The sequence below is a fragment of the Rhinichthys klamathensis genome, unplaced genomic scaffold, assembly GCF_029890125.1.
Source record: "Rhinichthys klamathensis goyatoka isolate OS25496 unplaced genomic scaffold, OSU_Roscu_1.1 h1tg000191l_1, whole genome shotgun sequence".
Classification (NCBI taxonomy): Eukaryota; Metazoa; Chordata; class Actinopteri; order Cypriniformes; family Leuciscidae; genus Rhinichthys; species Rhinichthys klamathensis.
The window spans coordinates 5,108,319-5,119,867 of NW_026606717.1; the positions used below are offsets into that span (position 1 = coordinate 5,108,319).

Sequence of the window (11,549 nt, forward strand, 5' to 3'; positions counted from 1 at the left end):
CCACGGCCAGCTGTGCGCCAGTGCATCTGTGCCGAGCGTTCCCTCGGTCAGGGAATAAACAGTCTGCAGTTGGAAGAGTCGCGGGAGGCAAACCGATCTATCTGTGCGTCGCCAAACTGTTCCCAAATCAGCTGAACCGACTGGGGATGGAGTCGCCATTCTCCAGGAAGAGGCTGAAACCATGAGACCTCATCGGCTGCAGAATTCAGGATTCCCGTAATATAAATGGCTCGAAGCGACCTCAGATGCTTCTGACTCCATAGGAGGAGGTAGCGGGCGATATGCGACATACAGCAAAGAGCGTAGACCACCTTGTTGGTTGATGTACGCTACTGTTGCGGTATTGTCTGAGCGGACTAGTACGTGTTGGTTCTTGAGCAACGCAAGGAAGCAGTGCAGAGCAAGGTGTACTGCCAGTAACTCGAGGCAATTGACGTGCCAAAGGCGCTGGGGTCCTGTCCAGGAGCCCACGGCGGTATGTCCATTGCACATGGCACCCAAGCCTGTGGCGGAGGCATCTGTTGAGAAAACAACATGCCTGGAAACCGGTTCTAAGGGCACTCCGGCCCGTAGAAAACTGAGGTTCGACCACGGGGTGAAGGTCTGACGGCAGGTCGGAGTTACTGGTACTCGGAGCGTAGCGTGCCTTGTTGCCATGCCCACCTCGGGACTCGATTGCGAAGCCAGAGCTAAACGGTCTCATATGAAGCAGACGTGTGGCGTAGCGGTGGCTGCGGATGCCATATGCCCCATATGCCAAAGTTTGCTCTTCTCCCAGTTGACCCTTTTATTCTCCCAGTTGACCCTTCACTTAACTGATACCTTGATACTTCTAAATCTAATCACATTCAAGTAACATACGCACGCACAGCATATCTGATAAATGGAAGCTCTGAGGTGCCAGGCGATCTCATTATCATAAGAACCAATCAGAGCCGTTCAACAAAATTCTTGTGGGAATTTCAGTAGTACAAACGTATAATGGACAAAAGTGAACAACATATTAATTTTAAGTATGCTTGTTGCGGTGCTTAACAATAGTTGACAAATGTTTATAATACATTCTAAGTTTTGGTACATTGTAAATGTAAAAAATGTTTCTCAAAATATTAAAATGAGAAATACATAAATATTTAAAATATATTGCTGTAGGCCTAAGCGTTTATAAAGTACACATAATTTAAACCCACTAAAATCATTTTGCTATGTTCTTACACAAAGTAAGAGTAACTTAAGTTTTCTGTAAATACACTACAACTTCACTAAAAGTATGTTTGTGTTTAGCATATTTCTTAAAAGTGTAACTAAGCATATATTTATTACCAAAGTACTTTAATATATTTTTTAAAAAGTATACTATAAGTATGCTTGTGTTTAGCATATTTCTTAAAAGTGTAACTAAGCATATATTTATTATCAAAGTATTTATAGTACACTTTTTAGAAATATATTAAAAGTATGCTTGTTTTAAGCATTTTTCTTAAAAGTGCAACTAAGTATGTATTACCAATTGTACTTTTTAGAAATATATAAAAAATGCATTTCTATATATTTTTAATGCACTTCAAATAAGCATGTTGGAAATTCAAATGTATTATAAACATACTACTTGAATTTCAAGTATATTTTGAATACATTTAATACGACGTCTTTATCACCTGGGCAGAGCCGGATTAGTACCCCCAGGGACCCCTGGGCACCGAAGCTCATGGGCCCCACTCCCCTACCTGACAACCACACCCTCTAAAGGAGGCGATAAAAAATATAGTGACAACCAGAAAAGACAGCTGACCTTCGCACCACCAGACCCACTCCACAAATGCAAACACACACACACACACACACACACACACACAAGGGCCCACCGGGTGTTGGATTTGACATGCCAAATCACTATTGGTCAAAAACTGAATGACTAGTTCACAAGACACATACAATGCATATAATTATCCCAAGGCAGTATATGGCTCAAGAGACTATTTATATGGCAATATAGTGTTCACTTAAACTCACCAAATGGTGATGGTACCTGAGGTGCAGAGGTGGGTAGTATTCAAAAACTGTTCAAGTAGGCTACAAGTATCATAGGCCCATCTATCTATCTATCTATCTATCTATCTATCTATCTATCTATCTATCTATCTATCTATCATATTATTTAGATTTTGTTTTTATTTAAATTACTATTATCATTTAGGCTATCTTTACCACAAAAACAGAAGAGACTAGCATTATTTCTGCCATCTGTAGCCCACAAATCATTGCCTGTCCTTTGGTTTGTATAATAGTAACTTATACAACTACATTTGGATTATTAATCAATGTCGAAATAAAGTAAATCTGCAGAGTGTTGCATTCAAATGCATGTAAAGGGAAATATTGACACAGAGAAGAAAGAGTTAAAACTCTTCACATGTGCTCACGCTCATGACAGCTGAACACGGCCACTTCATCCAACGCTCATGATGTTCTTAAATCTTCCTGTTGAAATCGACTCAAAAGAGTGATTCATTTTGTGAATTGAGCATCGCTCATGCCCAGAAAAAAGATACAGCGCGCTTGGAATAAACTGCGCATTTAAACAACATATTACATTAAAATTAAATAACGAGAGGAACGTCGCCCAACATAACAAGGTAAAAGTACAGTTCCCTTTCAGGGGAACGAGACGCTGCGTTCGAGACGCGGTTGGAACGCTCTGCGTGATTGCGTCGTGAAGCCTCTGTACAATCAGTCCAATGAGAGAGCAGGACGTCATGTGACGTCATAGACCAGGAAACTATAAAGCACCCCTGAAAGCAGACCGCAACAGCTTCTGTTGCCTTCAGCAAGCGATCTCTGTACTCTGTCTTTGTCCATTTATTGTTGTCTGTCAAGCACACTATATATATCATTATTATGGCGAAACAAGAGTTTAAGCGTTGTGTTGTTCCTTGCCCTCGTTTTCTCACGGGTGGGGACACACATCAGCTTTGTGTGGCTTGTTTGGGAGTGGAGCATGCCCAGTCAGTTCTCGAGGGAGCTGACTGTGAGCATTGTGAGAAGCTATCTATGAGAACGCTCTGCTCCCGCCGGGCGTTCTTTGAGGAGGACGGTTCGGTTTGCAGTCCCCGAGGTGCGGCTTCTCAGCCCTTACCTACTGGATCCAGTGCCTCTGCCCAGGAAGGAGCCCGCGCTGCGGCTTCTCCTTCCCAGGTCGAGGCACCAATGCTGAGACTATCCAGTTCTGAGGAACTGGATGTCGCTAGTGTTGACATGGGGGATTATGAGTCTTCGCCAGCTCATACCTCCGGTGATGAGGAGCTTTTGGAGGTATTATCTCGTGCTGTAGCTAGATTAAAGATCGATTGGCCAGCCGATGAATCTGAGAGTGTTACTAAAAAGAGTTTGTTAGATGAAAGATTTCTACAATCTAGAACACTACCTCCACGTCGGGGACTACCGTTCTTTCCTGATCTCCACACTGAGGTGTCGAGATCGTGGAATAGACCGGCTTCATTCAGAGTATTTAATCCCCATACATCTAACTATAGCAATGTGTTAGGTGCTGCTTATTATGGTTATGTGACGGTGCCTCGGGCTGAAGAGACGCTCGCGAGCTATCTCTCCCGAGTCAGCGTCATCATTAAAAGCCCCGACGTTACCCACCAGACCTCTAAAGTCTACATCATCTCTGGTGGGTAAAGCGTACTCGGCAGCAGGTCAGGCTGCGTCATGCCTGCACACTAAGGCTGCGTCCCAATACCTCCCCTTACCCTAGATTTCTGCCCTAACCCTTGTTTTTGCGCGTTCTCGTGTAGGGGTAGGGTGTCCCAATACTCCAAAGAGCAAGGGGGAGTGCTATTCTCCCCTTAAAATCAACCCTCAAAACATAGTGTGGTCCGATGCAGGCTTAAAACGAAGTGGAAGATGAAATTACCCAGGATACCTTGCGAACTCAGCGAGCCGGTCAAATTTTTCAACTAAGATGGCGGACACCGCTGGAAAGGAACAATTTTATTTTAAGTATATTTTCGCAAATACGCATGTTAAAATGTCGAAATATGTTGGAATATGTTAGTTTGATGCCCATCCAATGGACTGTTGAGTTTTCAACACTAATGTTAGAAAATATTTCACGAAGCTATCTGACGATGTTCATATGATATCTGCCGAGTGCTTCAAAAGCAAATCAAATATACATCTGATCTGGGTAAGTTAGTTAATCTAATTTTATTTTCGATTTTGGCTTCCAAGGATTATAAAAAGAAGATATGTGAGGTAAAATTATTCAAAACTAGCCGCGTTCGTCTAGCGCATCATCTTCCCTTCACAGCGTGCTGTCATTTCTCTCTAAACCCAAACCTAACGTCAGAATCAGCACTGAGCACAATCGGTGATTGTTGTAAAGTGCAGTGTCTGCGGTTTCTAAATTGCGGGACGTTGGTGGTAAAAACCCGGTTCCCATGGCGGCGCGCGCGCGTTCGGAAATGGATTGCAACTAACGTTACAAGCAAACTTTGGGTTTTGTGTGCGCTTCTAAACGATCAGATACAAACAAATATATGGCAAAATTACCGGAAATGCGTCTTCTATATTCCACATGTCTTCTCTGTTGATTCATCAGATGTAGATAAACGAAAACAGCCCACACAACAGGCAACACAACAACTGGAACCGGCAATTTTATGAATGAAAATAGTAGTAGAAGTAGTAGACACTTTGACGCTGCGCGTGACGTATTGAGGATTGCCGCGCTAATTTGCATATAGTGGTGTCCCATTTCATAGGGAAAGATCTTCAACTCCACTTCCCTCGTTGAGGGGACTTTACTTTCGAGGGCACTCAAAACCAAGTGGAAGTTTTAAGGGGGGAGAAATGGGACAGGGCCTATGTCTATCCTGCAGGTGTACCAGGCTGATCTGCTGAAAGATATTGATGATCGTGAGGAAGTGAGTGCAGATGTAATTCGAGAATTACGTTGTGCAACAGACCTATCGCTCCGGGCCACTAAGGAGACGGCCAAGTCAGTGGGCCGTTCTATGGCAGCCCTGGTGGCCACGGAGCGCCACCTATGGTTAAATCTGTCAGATATCAAAGATAAGGATAGGTCTGTTCTGTTGGACGCTCCGCTTTCGCCTTCCAGTTTATTCGGCGACGCTATCAACTGTGTCGTCGATAGGTTTCAAGATGCAAAAAAGCAGTCGGCTGCGTTCCAAAGGTTCCTTCCTCGACGATTTGAAAACGTTTCTGAGACTGCCGGACGTAGAACTTTTATTAAGTCCGAGCAGCCTCAGCCGAGTACCAGCTCCTCACAGCGCAGAGTGCGCCAAAAAAAAAGCGTCGCCGCCCGGGCTCCTCCACAATCTGGGGAACCTGGGTGGCGGTCGCAGTCCAGGCCAGCTAGGGGTAGGCAAGATCTGAGGACTGTCATCTCTAAAAAAGTCTGGACTAAGAAGAAGTCCTGACTCGCAAGGGGTCAGACTTCTGAGGGTGGTCCCCTCCGGGGAGGGACGGTTTCGAGAAATCGTTCCTCCTCGGCGCCCTCTAGGGGGGCGATACTCTGAGGGGTATCTCAGCGCTGCCACATCGGTTGTTCCCTGCCGGTTCGCCATTTCAGGGCATCGAGGTGTCAGCGTCCCCTTACGGTCCTCCGAGGAGGGCCGTAGAATGGTCAGTTCCGTTGTTCCCTGCCGGTTCGCCGCTTCAGGGCGCCGAAGTGTCCGTTCAACCAAATCCCGAGGCCAGTCTCGAGAGACTGGTTCCCTTAGTGGAATTCATGGCAGCGTGGAAACTACTGCCAGATATTTCTCAGTGGGTCCTGCATGTGATAGAAAAGGGTTACAGAATTCAGTTCAGTTCTTGTCCGCCCAGATTTCTCGGGGTCCTCCCCACGGTGGTGGTCCCCGAGCAGGATCGGGTTATGGAGCAGGAAGTGCTGACGCTTCTGCAAAAAGGGGCTATAGAAAGGGTTCCTCCTACCAGCAGAGAGTCAGGGTTTTACAGCCGATACTTCATCGTTCCCAAGAAGGATGGGGGGTTGCGTCCTTTTCTAGATCTGCGTCAGCTAAACGGCAGAGTCCAGAAACTCAAGTTCAAGATGCTTACACTCAAACAGATCGTATCACAGATTCAGTCCGAGGACTGGTTTGTCACAGTAGACTTGAAGGATGCTTATTTTCATATATCCATCCATCCTCATCACAGGAGGTTCCTGAGGTTCGCTTTCGGGGGCGAAGCGTACCAATATCGGGTTCTTCCATTTGGCCTAGGTCTATCACCCCGCACTTTTACGAAATGCGTGGATGCAGCACTGGCTCCTCTCAGACTCCAGGGCATCCGCGTATTAAATTATATCGACGATTAGGTTGATTCTAGCTCAGTCCGAGCAGTTGGCGGTTTGGCATCGAGATGTCGTTCTGTCACACATAAAGAAGTTGGGGTTACGGCTAAACACCAAGAAGAGTGTGCTCCTCCCAGCACAGAGGACCACTTTTCTAGGGGTAGTGTGGGATTCGACAACTATGCAAGCACGATTGTCTCCAGCACGTATTTCTGCAATTCTCACAGCAGTAAAGAATGTGAAACTAGGCCAGTCACTCACTGTGAAACAGTTTCAGAGACTGCTGGGCCTCATGGCAGCTGCGTCCAACGTTATCACTCTTGGCCTTCTGTACATGGGACCCCTGCAGTGGTGGCTCAGAACCAAGGGGTTTTCTCCGACGGGAAATCCGTTTCGCACGATCAAGGTCACGCGGCAATGCCTACGTGCCTTGGTCATGTGGAAGAAACCTTGGTTCCTCGCCCAGGGCCCAGTTTTGGGAGTTCCTTGTCGACGCGTCACACTATCGACGGGTGCTTCCCTTACAGGCTGGGGGGCGGTCATGAGTGGCCGCTCGGCGACAGGTCTATGGCAGGACCATCAGCAGTCTTGGCATATAAACCAACTAGAGATGATGGCAGTATTTCGGGCTCTCAAGTACTTCCTGCCAGACCTGAGAGGCCGCCATGTGCTTGTCCGCACGGACAACACATCGGTGGTCTTTTACATCAACCATCAGGGGGGTCTGAGGTCCCGATTATTGTGCAAGTTGGCTCAACAGATCCTCCTATGGGCCCAGGGGAAGTTGCTGTCGCTCAGGGCAGTATACATCCCAGGGTGTCTGAATGTAGGGGCAGATATCCTGTCAAGACAGGGGCTGAGGCCCGGGGAGTGGAGACTTCACCCCGAGGTGGTGGAGCTCCTAAATCTGTCAGATATCAAAGATAAGGATAGGTCTGTTCTGTTGGACGCTCCGCTTTCGCCTTCCAGTTTATTCGGCGACGCTATCAACTGTGTCGTCGATAGGTTTCAAGATGCAAAAAAGCAGTCGGCTGCGTTCCAAAGGTTCCTTCCTCGACGATTTGAAAACGTTTCTGAGACTGCCGGACGTAGAACTTTTATTAAGTCCGAGCAGACTCAGCCGAGGAGAATGGGAGATTTACAAGCTCTGTCGGTTGCTCCTTCATGTCTGGAATTTGCACCTGGTATAGTTAAGGCATTTCTACACCCTAGGCCGGGTTACATTCCTAAGGTCCCTACTAATGTGATGGGTCCTATTGTGCTGCAGGCCTTCTGTCCTCCACCTTTTTGTACCCCAGATCAGGAAAGTCTCAATCTGCTATGTCCAGTTCGGGCATTGGATGCTTACGTGCACAGAGCTGCCCTGTGGCGTAGATCAGAGCAGTTGTTTGTCTGCTTTGGTTCAACCAAGAAAGGTTGCCCTGCATCGAGACAAGTGATGAGCAAATGGATAGTTGAGACTATCTCCATTGCTTATAAGATGGTCGGACGGTCCTCACCTATGGACGTCCGCGCCCATTCTACTAGGAGTATGGCTGCCTCAAAGGGCTTTAATTTCGGGTGTTTCCCTTCAGGACGTTTGTAATGCGGCTGGCATTTCTCAGTATGGCGTAGTGGGTATGGGGTTCCCACGGCGTCTCGAACGCAGCTCGAGTTCGCTTGAAAGGGAACGTCTCAGGTTACGTATGTAACCCTGGTTCCCTGAGAGGGAACGAGACGCTGCGTTCGCCTGCCATACCTCCTGCATGCCCTGATCGACTTGCTTCAGGACTTTTTCAGAAGCTGTCGCGGTCTGCTTTCAGGGGTGCTTTATAGTTTCCTGGTCTATGACGTCACATCCCGTCCTGCTCTCTTATTGGATTGATTGTACAGAGGCTTTACGACGCAATCACGCAGAGCGTTCCCACCGCGTCTCGAATGCAGCGTCTCGTTCCCTCTCAGGGAACCAGGGTTACATACGTAACCTGAGACGTTTTTTTCATTTGAAAGGTAGGCCTACTCCAGTTAAACTAAGTAAAAGTACCCACATTTAAATCTAATGTTACTCTTAAAAAAAAAAAAAAAAAAAAAAAAAAATACTCAAGTAAATGTAATGAAGTAAATTTATTTATTTTATTTAAACAGTTTAATTTAGCAGGGACAATGCACATTAATAAGCATAAATACAAATGCGCCAGAATTAGCCAAGATACTATTTTTCATCTGTAGTCCCTGGACAGTTGTTACATAGTCAACCTATAAAACTTAAAAAACAATTATAAAATTAATTTAACAATCTTTTAAAATGAAGTCATACATTATGAATACATGCATTAAAATGAGCTAGAAGTAACACAAACATTATACTGAAATGCTTTTCATGGACATCTCATACTGTTACTACAATTAAATTAAATAAATAAAAGAGATAACGTACAACGTAGCTCATAATGAATACATACATAAAAAAAAAAAACATAAAAAAAAAAAGAACAACAAGGTCACAGATAACAGATATACATACAACGATAAAAACGCAGACTAGCAGTAAGAATGCCACTAGTAACATCAGACATTTTTATGCCAGCAACATGCAATTTCAATTTCAGTGTTGACAGAGCTGTGTACTAATTAACCATATCTTTAAATTAATTTTAAATGAGCTGTATGTAGGCCTATCAAATTATCTGATAGCAATTGGGATGGAATTCCATTCTGATGCAGCTCTAACTGAAAATGCAGACTGACTGAAATTGCTTTTTCTAAAAGGGATACAATCCCCTCTTGCTGGCCCTCTTGTACGATGATAAGCAATTGTGAACTTCTTGTAGTAACAAACTGAGTGGGGAGAAGTCAGTCCCTGTATAATCTTGTACATAAGACAAGCATTAAAGGGGTCATAATCCATCCAGTGCACTTATACAAGTTGATTGTACTGAAATGTGTGTACATGCACTTTTACAAGTTGATTGTACTGAAATGTGTGTTGGCAGTGCCTGTACACAACCATCATATAATGATAAAAAATCCATCCAGTGTTTTTTTTTATCTCCTTATATGTTTTCCCCCGTCTCAAATCAAGCTGTTCGACCATGTGACGTCACACGGTCGGACGCCCCTCCCACGATTGTTAATTGACAGCAGCGTTTCAACACAGACCTGCCCTCGCTCGTGAGCGAGCTGTCAATCATAGTCCGCGCGGACCGGCGCGGTCATTGTTGATATGCTGGAGCACTGTCTATGAGCAGAATGGCGTCTAAGCGATTGTGGTGTTCTGTTCTTGGGTGTAATAACGAACACAGCAGTCATTTTAATGTTCCTAAATCCAAACCGCTGAAGACGCAGTGGCTGAGTTTTGTTTTCGAAGGGAATATTCCCCACGAGCAACGTCAATGCTCTCATGTTTGCGCGAATCATTTCTCACTACCAGACTGCTTTATAAAGGAGGGTCAGTATTAAGCTGGTTTTGCTAAGAAGCTGCTCCTGAATAAAGGATCGGTACCAACTATTCGTGTTTCCTACTGACCCTCCATAAGAACTGAAGTTAGTGTAACGTTTTTTCAACCTTTATATTAATATTTATATTAATCTTTGCAAATCGCTTGCATGCTTCACGATGAATGCGTCTAAGGATAACACTCAGGGTACATTACGGCATGTTTTCTATGTACGACGTTCTCAATATAATTCATAATCCCACGTTTATAATGAACAACGCGTTATGGTTATTCTGTTATTGTGTTACAAACGGTGTACGCACAGCACAGAGAGGCGGGGTGAGCAAAGCTCATTATCATTTAAAGTCATATGCACTGAAACGGCGTGCTGAAAACAGAGCTGTTTTTGACCAGGTAAAATAAGTGTTTTCTTACAATACTAATGAGAATTTTTAATTAAAGTATGTTACAAACTTTTAATTTAGACCCTAAAGAATCATATTAGCTTGTAGAAAAATGGCATTATATGACCCCTTTAACATATTTAATCAGATTTTTCCAGCTAAGCAAGTTATATTTTACTAATATTGGGCAATGATGAAAATGTACTGATTTTTTGTCCAGAACTTTAAGTGTTTTTTTATACAGTGACTGTAATGGTAGTAGCGTAGTGGCGCTAGCCTGTGACCAAGTTGTTAGACAATAAGTAATGTGTGAAATGACCATGGAGTACATGTACATTTTAGCCGCCTCTGTTGACGTGATCTCTTATGAACCTAAAATCAGAAAGATTGAATTTGACCCTGTTACATACCCTTTTCACTTGAGGTTTGAAGGATAGTGTGGAATCAATCAGAATTTCAAGATACTTGTATTTAGATGCAACCTGTAGTCTTTCCCCTAAAACGAAGACATCTGGCTCTTCACATGCACTGTTTGTCTTAGAGAAAAACATGCACATTGTTTTTTCCACATTTAGCTGCAAACAGCATCGCTGCAACCCCGCTGTTACATGAGCCATGGAATTTGTAAGTCCATTAGCTACTTGTGTCCTACTGCTACCATATAAATAAATTACAGTATCATCCGCATACATTTTGATGTTGGTGTCAGAACATACAGATGGAAGATCATTAATATATAATGTAAATAGTAATGGACCCAAAATAGATCCTTGTGGGACACCCGTCGACAAATGAAGGGGAGCTGAGCGATGATTCTGTACTTGGACGGACTGAGATCGATTTAATAGATAAGATTCTAACCACTTGAGTGCCGTTGAAGAAAAATTGATGCTGCATAACTTGGACATGAGAATTTTGTGATTGACAGTGTCAAAGCCTTCTTAAGGTCAAGAAATACAGCTCCAACAACACCACCTTTATCTAATAAGGATTTGATTTTTTCAACAAAAAAAAAGTAGTTAGCTGTTTCAGTTGAATAATTAGATCTGGAGCCGAACTGCATTGGGTGCAGGACAAAAGAACTAGTATTCAAATAACAAATGATTTGCTCCACCACCAGTTTCTCTGCAACCTTGGACACTGTGGGTAGGATACTGATAGGCCTGTAATTACAGGTAGAAAAGGAATCTCCACTCTTGTGAATTGGAATAACAATAGCCGACTTCCAAACACTCGGGAACTTTGCCTGGCAAATCAAGAGGTTAATAATTCTGGTAATGGGACTATTTAGTGTTATACCAAGTTCCTTGAGCATGACTGCATCCATGCCAAAAATGTCCTTAGCCCTAGATGTGTTACATGTGTGTCCTGTGTTTCCCCCTGCTTAGTGTTTTTGGTTCAGTCCTG

At 44.1% G+C, this 11,549-nt stretch overlaps 1 protein-coding gene across 1 annotated transcript in view; it reads left to right on the top strand.

Annotated features, from left to right (window-relative positions):
• Positions 1–11,549, top strand: part of LOC130095434 (multidrug and toxin extrusion protein 1-like) — a 92,029-nt gene that overhangs the window by 27,877 nt on the left and 52,603 nt on the right. The window lies entirely within an intron of this gene.